This window comes from Diuraphis noxia, unplaced genomic scaffold (assembly GCF_037042655.1).
Source record: "Diuraphis noxia isolate RWA-SAM2 unplaced genomic scaffold, SU_Dnox_SAM2 contig0002, whole genome shotgun sequence".
NCBI classification, from domain to species: domain Eukaryota; kingdom Metazoa; phylum Arthropoda; class Insecta; order Hemiptera; family Aphididae; genus Diuraphis; species Diuraphis noxia.
In genome coordinates, this window is record NW_028301712.1 from 79,521,642 (window position 1) to 79,536,438 (window position 14,797).

General features: G+C 24.5%; 1 protein-coding gene across 5 annotated transcripts in view; it reads right to left on the bottom strand.

Annotated features, from left to right (window-relative positions):
* LOC107169961 (uncharacterized) overlaps positions 1–14,797 on the bottom strand; it is a 232,760-nt gene that overhangs the window by 195,197 nt on the left and 22,766 nt on the right. For all 5 annotated transcript variants that reach the window (XM_089219649.1, XM_089219651.1, XM_089219650.1 and 2 more), the window contains exon 2: positions 4,518–4,551. The gene's annotated coding sequence lies outside the window, so the exon portion shown is untranslated. The remainder of the gene's footprint in view (positions 1–4,517; positions 4,552–14,797) is intronic.

Below are 14,797 nucleotides of genomic sequence, written 5' to 3' on the forward strand. Positions count from 1 at the left end.
TTTTTATTATTAGATTTACCACGTAAGTATCATCCATTTAAGCGTGTCATACCCGTACATGCTGTTAAAGACATACGCCCTTAGGCAATATCTAGAGGTATTAAATATTATTGTTGTGGTCACAAAACTCTCACGAAAGTAATAATATAAAACGAGTATATAGCTTATATCAATCATCTATTAAAAATGTGTATCGAGTATGTTTTTAATGAATAATGAAAAACTTATAACATTCGTATACCATTTAATAATGTAAAATATTAATTATTACACCGACATCTTTGCATACAGTTCTTAGAGTTTTCAAAGACATTCACATTCTAACCCTACATATTTTATTAAAAATTAGTGAAATACAAAAGATAATTTCAAAGTTCTAGTTATAAAACGTATTATTACAGAAAAATGTAGTGGAGTTATGATCTTGTAAATCGTGTCATATTAACAACGAATAATAATATTGCACGTAAACACATTATCGATATCAGAAATCATTACCAAACACCCTTTCCTCGTGTTATGGCCTAGGTCGGTGTGTTCTTTGCGTCACGTTCTGTACCTTCGTGGACATCGCCGAGGATGATCCCCAGTCGGTATTTACTTCATGTTGATGGAAATTTAGTATAATAATAAGTAATAGGTAAAAAAAGTATTACCCAATATTGGGCATAATCGAGTTAAGGTAAGTTTTAACATTTTAACTTTACTTTTCTGCGTTTACTTTTTATTAACTTACCTTTTAACTTAATTAAGTGATTTTTATTGATATTATTGCGATTATAGCTAACTCAGTAAATAACGAGTTATTTCCAATTAAATCCAAATCATGTTTATTTAATAATAATTAAATTATAATACCATAATTATTGATGACGCATAATAGACGCATCAAAATTCAATTTACGCTTCTTGTTGCCATTAATGATAGTTTAATGAAAATATTTATTTACTTATGATACTATACAGAGATTTTGTTTCAACAATCCATTAACTACTTATTAATAAATAAAGTAATACAAATTTAAAATTAAATTAAAAAAAAAAAAAGAATCTACCTATTATTATAGCACTATTGAGAGTAAAATGAAAATTCTGGCTTTGATATGGCCTGAAAAAAATTGCACATCTTACAGAAAAAAAAATTATAAAAATTCAACAAATCAATGAGGAGTGAGAGATTTGCTTTCCTGTGAAGTTATTATTTTTAAATATAATATACCATATAAGCCCCCTTCCCAATAGGTATCGATCAGTAGCTAAGTCAAAAAGTACTATAATTAAGGTACCAACCAAAATATAATATGTAATTTTCAAATTGTATCAAAAAAAAGCAAAATTTTAAAAACCTTCACCGGTCCCTTAACCTTATAATAAGTTAATTTTTGTTTAATAACTTGATTGTATTTAAAAAATATACATATACATATATAATATATAGTTAAATCTAACTTTTTGAAACATTTTTACTTTACTGAAATCGATTACGAAACTTCTTGTCAGACTAATTATAATACTTTAATACTTAACATATATAAATTATAATATTATTAACCATGTCGAACCGATATTTTTGTCGTAGACGACGCGGTAGAATGAATGCAGAGCAAGTTCACGCGGCTACAATGGAACGTCACGAGCTGATCGTCGTCCATTGGAAACTTTGTGGGAGACTTATACGATAACTATAAAATTGATAGAAAAAAAAAATTATGATTGTGCAATCATGGACAGATAAAGTTTAGTTGGTGCACTGAACGTGTGTAAAATGGTGCAGTGGAATTTTCGCACATTGGCGCGAATCCCGAACGATTATTATTTTAATTATGTATTATAGAAACAAAAAAGTACAAAACAAAATACACGTTGCCAAAAACGAATGAACTAATCGTTATAACTTACAAGTTTATTAGTAAAAACTGTGTTTATAAATTAAACCAGTTAAAAGGAATTCCAATGGTTCTAACGTTTTACCACTAAAAAAAAAACATCACAAAATATATTGTAATGAATGGTTTCATTAAAACAATAGTATGGGCATTTTAATAATTTTACCCATATTATATTTGCTTGTTAATTAACTATTTATTAGGTAACAAAAATTAAATATTCATATTTACAGTTTTACAGTTTTACACTGTATTTTCTTTAATTTTTAAATTGTTTCTAATATTATATTTAAATTAATAACAAATTTTCAGAACGCTTTAAATATATATAAGAAAAAACATGACAACATTGAAAAAATAAAATTTTGTTGACTACTATAAGATTACCTACTTATTGCTTGATAAAACATAATTCAATTTCTAAATATATTATTAGTGAAGATCAATAATTTTGTACCAGCGAAGCGGTAAGTATATTGTTATAGTCGAGCAGTTTTTGATATATTATTTAGGGCACAGGAGAATAGGTGGGCATTTGACAGTTTGGATGCGATCCAAAACTCATCACGCGTGCGGTGACTGTAGGGTCTTATTTATTTATTAGTTTCTGAGACTTGAAAAATACTCGACAACACAATTAATCTTGCATCATACCCCAGTTTACGCCCATCGGCAGTCGTGACGAAACGCCAAAAACTCTACATTTTCTCGTCATAATATTCTATTAATCATCAAATAAATAGATAGAATTTGGTAAAATGAAGACAAAATGTTTAAATATTTATACAGAAAAATAACGTAAGACATATATCGTGCTCTACCAAATGCATTAACTCGTTAATATTCTAAATTATGATAACGAATATTTTTTGAATGAAATTATGAAAAAAATATTAGATGGTACCCAATATAAAACCATTGAACTATATTATTATAAGTAAAAAGTATTATTCAATACGCTGACGATAATCAAATTTTAATAATTTTACTTAAATCTCACTGTTCTTTTTTAATTCTTAACAAACCAAGTTGTGCCTGAAATAAGTTTCACACAGATTCGTTTTAAATATTTAAAATGATTTATTTATATAATTAGATTTATTTTCATGTGAAAAATAATTCAGTAATTCGACTTCAATTATAAATAAAATAAAATTAACTTTATATTATCATAATTAATTAAAAACTATCTTGCAAAAAATTATACGACTATAAAATGTTTTTTAAAAAGTATAGTAAAATTTGCTTTATAATAATTTTATGATAACACTTCATTCCCTTTTTTGAGTTAACTTAACGTTAATGATTGTGAAAAGTTTTTGTAGTATAGGAAAAATATTAAGATGGAAAATTTATCAAAAAGGTCCGTAGATTGTGATTAATCCCTCCTCATATAAAAAAATATAGTCAAAATAAGGTGAAAATTATTCAATAATTATGAATTATGATAAATATTTGAATTAATATAACAGAAATTCTTCATTTTTGTTAAATGGATTTAATTAATACGAAATAAATGAATGTCATCTTACAAGTCAACACCTTTTTATTTCAAAATTATAATTTCTGTATTCTGTAGTAAGTACTTACATAAAATCATCATTTAAGGTTTAGTTGGTTATATTCATCTTTGGAATTTATCAAATTCTATTTTAACAACAACAAATATATGTCAGACACTCTAGTTGTTTATTTAATCTAAATATAAAAAATATAATTGGCAGATAAGAAAAATCTTCAATCATTCAACAAGTTATACAGTTTTCTTAGAAATTCTATTTCATGGAATTTAAATATGTAAGTACGTAATACGTATTTTGTATACATTCTCCACAAAATACGTACATTTAACGCATTAAAAATATGAACGTTGGATTTCAATGACATTTCAATCATTGTTATAACATTTTCATAAAATTAAATCCTTCTAAAGTATAAATTATAATATTATGCTTTAAGAATAATATGGTATTTTCAATTACATATCGTAAATTATTATAAAAAATATATACCTAAAATACTTCTATTTTTATGTCTTTCAAAGTATAAAACCATATTAAAAACAATTTTAAACGATTGTCGATGTTCCAGAAATTCATAATTAGATGGAATCGTAGGTTTACATTATTAATGTCTAAAAACATTTTTATAAAGAGAATAGAGTTATAGTTCCACACATCCATTACCGACTATCGTATCATATCCGTATATTCATCATTTTATCTTTAAATTATTAGCATAATAATATTATGAATGTCAAGTGGTGACGAACATTTTATTAAGTCAATCCAATTTAATTGGGTAATATCGTAGATTGGGTGATTGATTTATACGTAATACTCGGAAATTAAAGTAGAATGTGATTTTTCGTTATAAAAGAACTTTATTAATAGTTATGTTAATGAATTAAAGCTTATGAAAGAATAGAAGAGAAGCATTTCATTAATTAACCAGTCTAAAGATTTGAAAAATACCATATGAACATATGAATATATCAGTTAAATCAATAAAATGAATTAGTTCTTATTAGCTACTCGTTGAATTACTTATATAAATTTAATATATATTTTAAAATAATTTAGCTCTAATTATGTTCTAAATAATGTTATTTAAAGTACTAAAATATCTTACCTATTTCAATTTGATACAACAGATGTAAATGTTCCTAAAAAAAAAACAATTTGTATTATTAATATATTTTATTTCATCAAATAATTAATTATGTACAGAATACTATTTAAAATGAATAGTGACAATATTGTCCCACTAATAAACTGTCTATAAAACAGAAAATTAAATATGATTATTGGTTTACAAATACATATATATTTTTTTTTTCGAAAATATAATTTCTTATCAAATTACTTAGCCAAAACAATAAAATTGTTATTTATGCAATATCTATAATATTATATTTTTGATTTGGTACATCGCATGTGCACTTAACAAATATATTTTGGAAAAATCAACATTTATTAAAAATTAAAATAGAAAATCATTTATGCTAAAATATGAATAAATGTATAATGTACATGCCATATTAAATAATTGGGTACATTATGTTTCATCAATTTTTATAAAGAACATTTTTATATTTTTAGTTGTCAATAGATTCAATTATTCATTATATTTAAATAATAATATTAACTCATAAAAAATCAATTTTCTATCCCTACAAGAAGTTAATAAAAACAAAAATTAATTTTAAAATACAAATTATATTCGAAAATATTAAACTATATCAATATATATTAATTTTTAAATGTGAAAATTTAAAATTTAATCAAACAAATAAATAATATTTACATAGGTAAAACTTAAAAATTTTAACTGATATTAAGACAAAAAAAGCTATTAAAATTATAGACATGTATATAACGCGATCACTCAAATCTGTATTAGGTATCCTCAATTCACTATTTAAAAGAGTAAATTAATTTTTATATATCTTTAGCATAATATATGAACGAAAGCTACAGTAAATTTTCAACGACAAACCATGATTTTTCAGTTATTTTTACTGATAAGTTTAAATTAATTTATAGGTTTTAGATGAAGTACAAAATAAGAATTTTAACGTGAATATTCCGCCTCTAAAATAAGATTTTTTTTCAGTTTAAACATTATATTTATAATTTATTACCATGAGTATATCATTATATTAGAATAAATCACACTTCAACTAACTCAAAAATTTAGACGGTAAATATTCGATAAAATCTAATAAAATGTTATTGTTAGCCCACACTGGGTATATCAACGTCATTAAAAATAAATCCATAACAGCTTTTCAAAATACATTACTAAAAATAACTTTTAGGTTTTAGATGGAAGGGAAAATGTGTTACTTTTACAATGGTATTTTTTTTTATCTTAAATATTTTATAATTTAAAAAAATGTCCAATTTTGAAAATGGTTAATGGGTATGAAATCCTATTTAAATGGTACTTTGAAGGGGAATATCAAAAATAAAAAATTCTTCGTTAGTTTCTTAATAATCAAGAAAACCACATTTTTTATATACATATTCGATTTTGTTCTTTATTAATTAAAAACAAATAATCAACAATTATATAGATTCTTATACATATTTTTTTATAAATTATTTATTTTAGCACTCCCTAGGTATGATAAAATTTTCAAAACTCTTTAGCTCTTTTTTAGCTTTTTCAAATGTTTAAAATTTTGGACTTTTAGATTCTGAACGTGGTGATGAATGTATTGATTTTACAATGATGCGTGTGTTATTTTTTTTGTGTCTGTGTACAGCATAACTAGTCGAAATAATGCTTCGATTTCAAACTTTGGGGGGGGGGGTTTCCGATGTAAAATTGAAGATCCTTGGTGCATTATAGAAGTCAAAAGTAAACATTTCCAACAGTTTTCAAAAAAATCGAGAAAAACAAAAAAAAAATGACAGAAAAACGGAAATTTTAACGCAAAATCAGTTTTCGACCAAATCGATTTTTTTATATGGTTGTTATTAAAAAACTAATCACTGTAAATAGGTACTTGAAATTTTCACCAAATGTTTATGTTAGTGTTATCTATATACAGTTTAATTTTCAAAAATTTTGACTTTTTTTGAGTTATTTTTAGACCACTGAAATTTTCAATTTTTTTGAGAATTTTTTTTTGTAATTAAATTTTTTTGGCCCTATCAAAATACTTGAAAATTTAATACAAAGTTCCTCATAAGTTATTCTTATAGCGATTAAAAAATTATAAGAATACATAGGCACAATTTTTTTTTATAAGCGTTTATATTCCAAATTTTTACGAAATCTGTCGAAAATGCGAAAATTTGCAAGTAATTTTTAAGTTGAAAAATCATAAAAATTTTTGCGTTAATAACTAAGGATTAAAAATACAAAACTAAGTTTTCCATAAATTTACATTCAAGTAGCTATAGAGAAAACTCGAAGCATCATTATAGGAAAAATTTTAAGTGCTTATGAATTTTAAATTTTTACGAAATAGCGTACCGATAACGATTTATCCTGAAACGATTTTAAATATTTGTTATTATTCAAAAAGTATAAGTCCTAGATACTTGAAAATTTTACCAGTTATTATGATTGGCATTTTCTTTACATGATTTAATTTTCAAAATATTTAGACTTTTTTTGAGATATTTATAGATGACTGAAATTTTCAATTTGTACGAAATTTTTTTTTTTGAAGTGTCGATAAAAATTTTTTGGTCCTATCAAAATACTTGAAAATTTAATACAAAGTTCCTCATAAGTTATTATATATATATATCCACCTTGCTTAAACCCATTGATATTAAACATAATATGGATACAGCATTCCTTTATACATTCTCCTAATTGAAAAAATAAAATATTTGTTTCAAAATAGAATATATGACAATACTTAAATATAATATATCCTAGACTAACAAATCATCTCCGTTCAGAATCGTTTTTCGTATTCAATGATACCTATCATTGCATTCAAATTTAATCCCATCCATTACAGTAACCTACTGTACAGCAGAGCGACATCCACGACTTACCCGCTTTTTTCTATTAATGTTTATAAAAATCTTAATACTAAACCAAAAATCAGATGAGTTACCTTAACCCAACACCCCCGCTACTTACTTTATATATACATGACAATGAATGGAAAATAATATAATATAATTTGTAATAATTTGTAAGTGTTGTAACAACTGGAAAACAATTAATCATATTACTCAAATATCTTAAAACACTTCTTATTAATAATAAAAATATTTTATAATTTCAGTTTCTAAACAAGAAAATGGTGCAGATGGGCGGTGGTAAACTCTCCCGATTTTATGGTAAGCTCTCCCGATTTTTAAAAATAGTTAACTCTCCCGGGTTAATATTATGTTTACCTGAAGTAAATGTGTACTCTCCCGGGTCAAAATTATGTTTACCTAAAGTAAATGTGTAAGCTCTCCTGGGTTAACTTTATAGTTACCTGTAGGAAGTATGTAAGCTCTCCCGAGTTGTATTAAATGTTAAAACATTTTTTTAGAAAAAAAAAAAATAGATTCCCTAACTTTTTTAAAATCTGTATGTTCTTATTATCAAATACAATAATTTTAAAATTTTTACGTATATTTTGTATTTGTAACTTATGTCATGCTTATTATTATTATTATTATTGACTATTTTTAAAAGAAACTTAAATGTATATTAGATTTTTTGAAATTTTATTTTTTATTGTGTTTTCAACTTCGACTATAATATTATAGCTCATAGCATCTAAAGACATTAATTTATATTGTTATTATATATGATCGACTATTTTTAAACGCGACTTAAATATATACTAAATTTATTTTATGATTTTTACTAGACCTGGGAGAGTTTACATGTTTCCATCAGGTAATACTGGAGTAGACCCGGGAGAGTTTACCATCAGGAGAGTTTACCATCGGGAGAGTTTACAATCGCCTGGTGCAGATATCTCCAAAACAACTAAAAAAACGATGGTTAAAGTAAATAGTTAAAAAAAAAATTAAAAGTCAATAGGAAATGTCACTACTGAGTTCTTTCAACAACTCATCATGTCATTATAAATTAGTCCATATTCTTATTGTGCTTCAGGGTACTAGCTGATTGTATATTTATCATAAAAAAAAGTTTTTAAATATTTTACTTCAATACATTTTTAGTAGACATAAATTATATTACATAATTTTCACTAGGTTTTAGGTACATAAAAGTCGAACTTCTGCAACGATGAGATGCATTGAAGTCACCATAGCACCACCCCGTAGAAACATATAATTTAATAATAATAATAAAAAATAATATAAATTATTTATTTAAAAATATTATTATTATTATTATATATTATATATAAATTATATACAATTCACAATCAGTATAAAAATACATTTTATTTTAAATAACCAGTAGGCACCATTTATAAACAAAAAAATTTTAATTCAATCGTGAATCCAAAAATCCTTGGATAAGCAGTCTGAGTACCTCTTTATAATGTGAATTTTGGAGTATCCTTTTTTAGTGCTCTACTGCATGGTGGTTCGAATGTACTGTCAAAATTTCAAGTACTTAGTTATCATAGATTAAGTTCAATATTTATCAGTTAGTCAGTCATGACATATTCAATTATGTATTATATAAATATTAAATATTATGTGATATATGTTTAGCAAAAATTAGTTCAACAATCTATCCAAGATCCAACCGCATATTACTCATACAAAAATAAACTGTTATTAGAATTGGTTATAAATTATAATTAGCCAACGCTAATAGCAATATAAATAATAAATATCCTTAGAAATATAGGCTGAACGTCTCCGATCACAATTATTTTATTTTTTTTCAGAAATGATTTATCAATAAATTCAAATTTAGCACGTCAATTTATAGTTACTTACCATTTATAACCTATACTCAATGACTTCCCATTTAAAAAAAAAAAATTATGTACCGTATCATTGAAATACGTATAGAACCATATTCGGTGAGGTCATGAGTTCCATCTTTTAACATTGAACATTTTAAATTCTAAATAAAGCACATTTATAAATATGTAATTAAAAAAAAAATGTTATGAACCATTTTTTTACTGTTAAATTATTGTAGGTAATTCAGAATTCTTACCTTGGTAAATATAATAACTATAAATTAAAATTATCATTTTTAGTACTAGCTGGTTTATATATTTTTACATTTTTACCAATTCAACAATTAGGTACCCATTGTTGGAAGTACCTATTTTGGATTAAAAGTTAAAAATTTTGGAAGAATTATTGGTTTTTAAGTTATATATCTAGCGGGCCATTGCCCTGGGGATTACTGTGAATTGCAATAAGGAGTAGGAACTGCTAGATTTCTAACAAATGGGTTCTTGTGGGTGGTTTAATTGAAGTGGAAACGCTTATAAAATATTTTCGCTTCCCTTTAAATAGATTTGATCTTGAAATCCGAGTATATTGTGTGGTTATAGAGACGTAAAGTGGAGCATATATTAATTTTGTTGGTGCGATATTTTGGGAAATTTGAATTTAACTGATAACATTTTCAACTCTATAGTTAAAGATCAAAATATGTTCAGATAAGTTTAACTAGGGATTTGTAAATAGGAAGTTTTGCATTGATGTGTGTGTATTTATTGTAATTATAAAATGTTTTTAGTCATCGTAGGTAATAGTTTAAATTAAGTCTTTTGGATTTTAAGTGAGTAACCGACGTAAATCTTCGATCAAATTTTAGTCCTAGATAATTAAATTTGGTTGAAACAAATATTTAGGTACTTTATGGGCTCCGAGCAAAGAGAAAGTGATAAAAGATGTAAATAGAATCTTCATTAAAAAATATCGCAATATCTTAACTATAATAGGTATGGTATTTTAGTATCGGTCTTTTTTTTTAATTTTTTAAAAGTACAAATACAATAAACTACGAGTAACTTGTTGTAAGCTAAACAGTAAAATTTAGATATTCTTAGCTTTTAAATATATTATTTTTCCAAAAATTAAAGGTTAATACTTTTTGAAATAACGAATGTATAGCGTTAAAATAATTACTCTATAGTATTACATTTATGATACATAGCAGTTTAATTGTGAAACATTGTTTCTAAAGCATTGATAAAAGCTAAATTTACATTAATATTTATATAGTACACATCATAATATCTCATAATTCAAACTCTACACGTCATTTGACTGTACATGGATAATTCATTCCTATACTGTGTATTCGGTCTATTGAAGCAACAAATCTCGTTACGCATAGTTTAAATATGATATAAATATATGACTATATTTGATTTGCAGGATTCACCTTGAAGTTGATTAGTGATTACTGATTAATAACGAATAAACTAATGTTATTATGTTATTAAATTTACTGTATAAAATATATAGCTATAAAATACTTATAATAATAAAATAAAATTTACGAATAAATTATATTATTAATATTTGTCAGACCAATTTTTCAATCAAATTTACTCGTTTAATAATCCTAGTTATCCTTACCCTGGTAGGCGGAAAAAATGGCCACGGAAAACCCCAAACTGAAAAATACACCCCGGAAAAAACCCCACGGAAAAAAAGCCCAAGAAAATAAAAGTGCAATCATTGTAAATTGTAATATTTTATAAAATGTGGTTGATTGTTGATTATACAATGGATTTACAATCATATAATATTTTTATTTCTGTGATAGAATAATAAATTTTTTACAGGGCATATTAAGAACAAAATATTCACGTTTCTGGACTTGTGGTAACACAATAATATAGATTGTATTGTTAACTATCACACGTACAAAAAATCTAGTGTTGAATTAACAACAAAACACTTATTAAGGGTTAATTAATAATCATTTACTTGGATTGTTTAACTCATTTATTAATGCAATTATTAGAATCAATAGGTATTTAATACAAAATGATTTTGACATTATAGCTATTTTAAATATAACTTATTTAGGTCACTATAAAGTTAATTCAGCTACACGCTGGTGTTACCTTAACTACCCAAATCACATGATTTACTTGTAAATTAACTTAACTGTACAACAATGATAATTAACTATAAAAAGCTAAGTTAAAACAATTAAGAGTTTGTTCAGCGTCAAATAAAAACCATAATTTTATATTTTTACAATAACAACACATATTTATTATTTACATCTTCAATTATTGTTCAATTAATAATTATTATTGTTTATATCAACATTAATTGTGTTACTAAATCATTTTAGACCATATTATATTATCTTCATAAATCAATAGGTATAAGACTGGACATCATAAAAATTAAGGCTAAGATTTCAGTACAATTTCATTGTGTTTCAAGAAGTGGTTTTATGAATTTATTACGATGCTCATTTTAATACGAATCGTTTTCATATCTCACTAAATGAATAATTTATTGAATTTTATTATTTAAGGACTTTTATACGCAGGGATAAAATTTCAATAAAAACTGAGGGTACCTACTAACTAATTAAAGATCCTATTTTTCAAATATTCTTTTGATCCTGGATTACATAAAAAGCAACTTAATCACAACCTCAGATTCAATAACCAAATATTTAATTACTATTAAGTAATGGCTTTGTACTTCAAGTACTTATCAATATCATTAGCATAAAGTAAGATTAATTTAAACCGAAATTAGATAAACTATGAGGATGCCAAAATTGAAGAATGCTAAGCACAGGGCTAATGTTAGTAAGTTACCTGTGGTTATTCATAACTCATTAACTTAACGGTACTTAATACATTTTGTACAATAATATATTTATTATTTATATATTCTACCATCGACGTAAACAATTACAATTTATAATGCATTTTATTGGTCTTTTTTACATATGCAAATAAATTGAAAACATAATAGCTGGTACCTATCTATTTATATTTTATAGTATTTAAAATCGATTTTAATTTTTTTTTAATAATTTAAATACTTAGAAAAGTGCATCAACTATAAGGTTATTATTAGCAGTCGTTACATTATTTACATTACATTTAATTACTAAAATTAATATTTTATTATATTTGTTAATATTGTTGGGTAGGTAGTATTATTGAATTTAATGACAGAGTTCAGTTTCGTTGAATAACGATGTCAGTATAGCTATTGTGGTATATTTTTATCATAATTTAAGGTAAACTTTAAAGAAATATATTTGTATTTTTATAGTAAACTATAAGTTTGTATTTTACTTTATTTCACTATATCCAAAAAAGTTTTATTCACTATGTGTTATAAAATATGTCATCATCCAAAATCTACAGCTTACAAACACACGTATAATAGTTTATTATAATATAATATTGTTTGATACTGTTAGGGAAAAGGATGACTTAATTCCAGTAACCAAACATATTTCAAAATATACGATTTAAACTAAAACAAATTTACATAGCTCCAATTAACTTTCCATAATATTATGTGCGTACGTGTACAGTATAAAAATATAAAATATAATTTATATATTCAACCTTTATACGTGAAAATATACTTAATCATTGATTGAAGATATATGTATGTCTAACCATTGATGATTATGATATTTTGATACAAATAAAAAAATGATTTGGAAAAAGTGAAAATAATAACTACATTGTCTCAATAAAACTAAAATAATGAATTAGTTAAAAATTGTTATTGGCTCACCATTCATGTGATAACTATATATTTTATTTTATAATGCGCGATTATTTAATCAATGTAAAATTCATAAATCATAACCATGATAGTTATTATTTTGTATTTTAAATGTTTATGAAATATAAATTATAACGGATCAATAAGTATAAAGTATAATATATGAATATGTATTATATTTATATTCATGAATTAAATTTTTTATCAGTTGAAATTCATTTACTGTTTTTTTTTCAGTTTTATTTTATATTACGACAATGAACACACTCTGTTTAAAGTAATGAAAGGACTTCATTCTTTTACTATTATTCAAGTTTTTGTTTTACAGTAGCAAATCTATATGCACACCAGTGAGTATTAACACTTTATTGTTGATATTATTTTGTATAAATAATAAGATTATTCATGAATAATGAGAACAAATGATACAAAATCATATAGTATAAATGTACCTATCACGGAATTATTTTTCATTTTTTTTTCTGAATTGAACATTATTAAAGAAAACTCAACATAAAGAAAATCGTACAAGTGTACAACTACTAAATAATGTAACAAATAATTGTCAAAGAATATAAAATTTATAGGTATATATACATTATACACTTATAGGTATCTAAGTATCTTAACACTTAAACATGAACTTACTATTTAATACCTATATAATATATTTTTTTATTTTTTTTAAACATACAATTAAAATTAACAATAACTGCAGAATGATATCTATAGGGGCGTGTGTGTGTAAACACTAAACATATAATTTTAATATTTTATTGAATATTTAGTTATTGTTATAAGATTTAGTTTCGATACAATAGAGTATTTGTGCAGCCAAGATAAAAACTAAAATTGTTGTTTTTTTATTATTATTTCATAAAATCGAATAACTTTCATATAACATTACCCATATATATTTTTCTCTTTGTAATAATAAATTCAAAAATTTTATCAAAAATATTCATACTCAAAAGAATTTAACTTATCATACAAACAACGCAAATAAATTCATACTATCATTTTAGCAATTAATTAAAATTGGTCAAAAAATATGAATAAAATAGTTATATTCTTTGGACCAATTTATTTTAGAATTGATGGACATTTATTATTTAAATAAATCTAGCACTTATCAAATTGTGCATAACTAAAAAACTAAAAACAGTCACTCGACTGTTTGCAAAATGAGAGCTGATCGTGTAAATGATTTAAAGAGAATATAAAATGTAAATGATGCATCAGATAATAATATAGAAAAATAATCATGACTAACAAATAAGCTGACGCCTGACAATTAATTTAATTTGGTGAATAGTCGCACATGTGACAAGTGACAAGTATATGATCATACGGTAGGTACATGATTATAAAGTAGCACATGTTTTAGTTCGTTGTTGAACAATAATTAGATTCAATACAGTTTCAACGTAATAACGCAAATATTACGGAAATAGGTGAGATAAAGCATAGTTACTAATAAACTTACATTAACACGTTTACATAAGTGAAATTAACTATTAGATAGAAAATCCGTTTTCACTACAGTTAAAATCAAAAAAAAAAAAAAAAAACCACTGTAAAAATAACGAAGAATGACGTCACCCCTTACTGCTTGTAGATTATAATCATTAAGGACCGCAGCAGTTCGGGAGCCGGGAAAGAGCGACGGGGCATTTAACTTGAAATATGTTCGTAGCACGTGCTTCACACAAACGGTGCATTCTATCCCTTAGTCCCTTTACAACGTGTACCTTAACCTCTTTTACA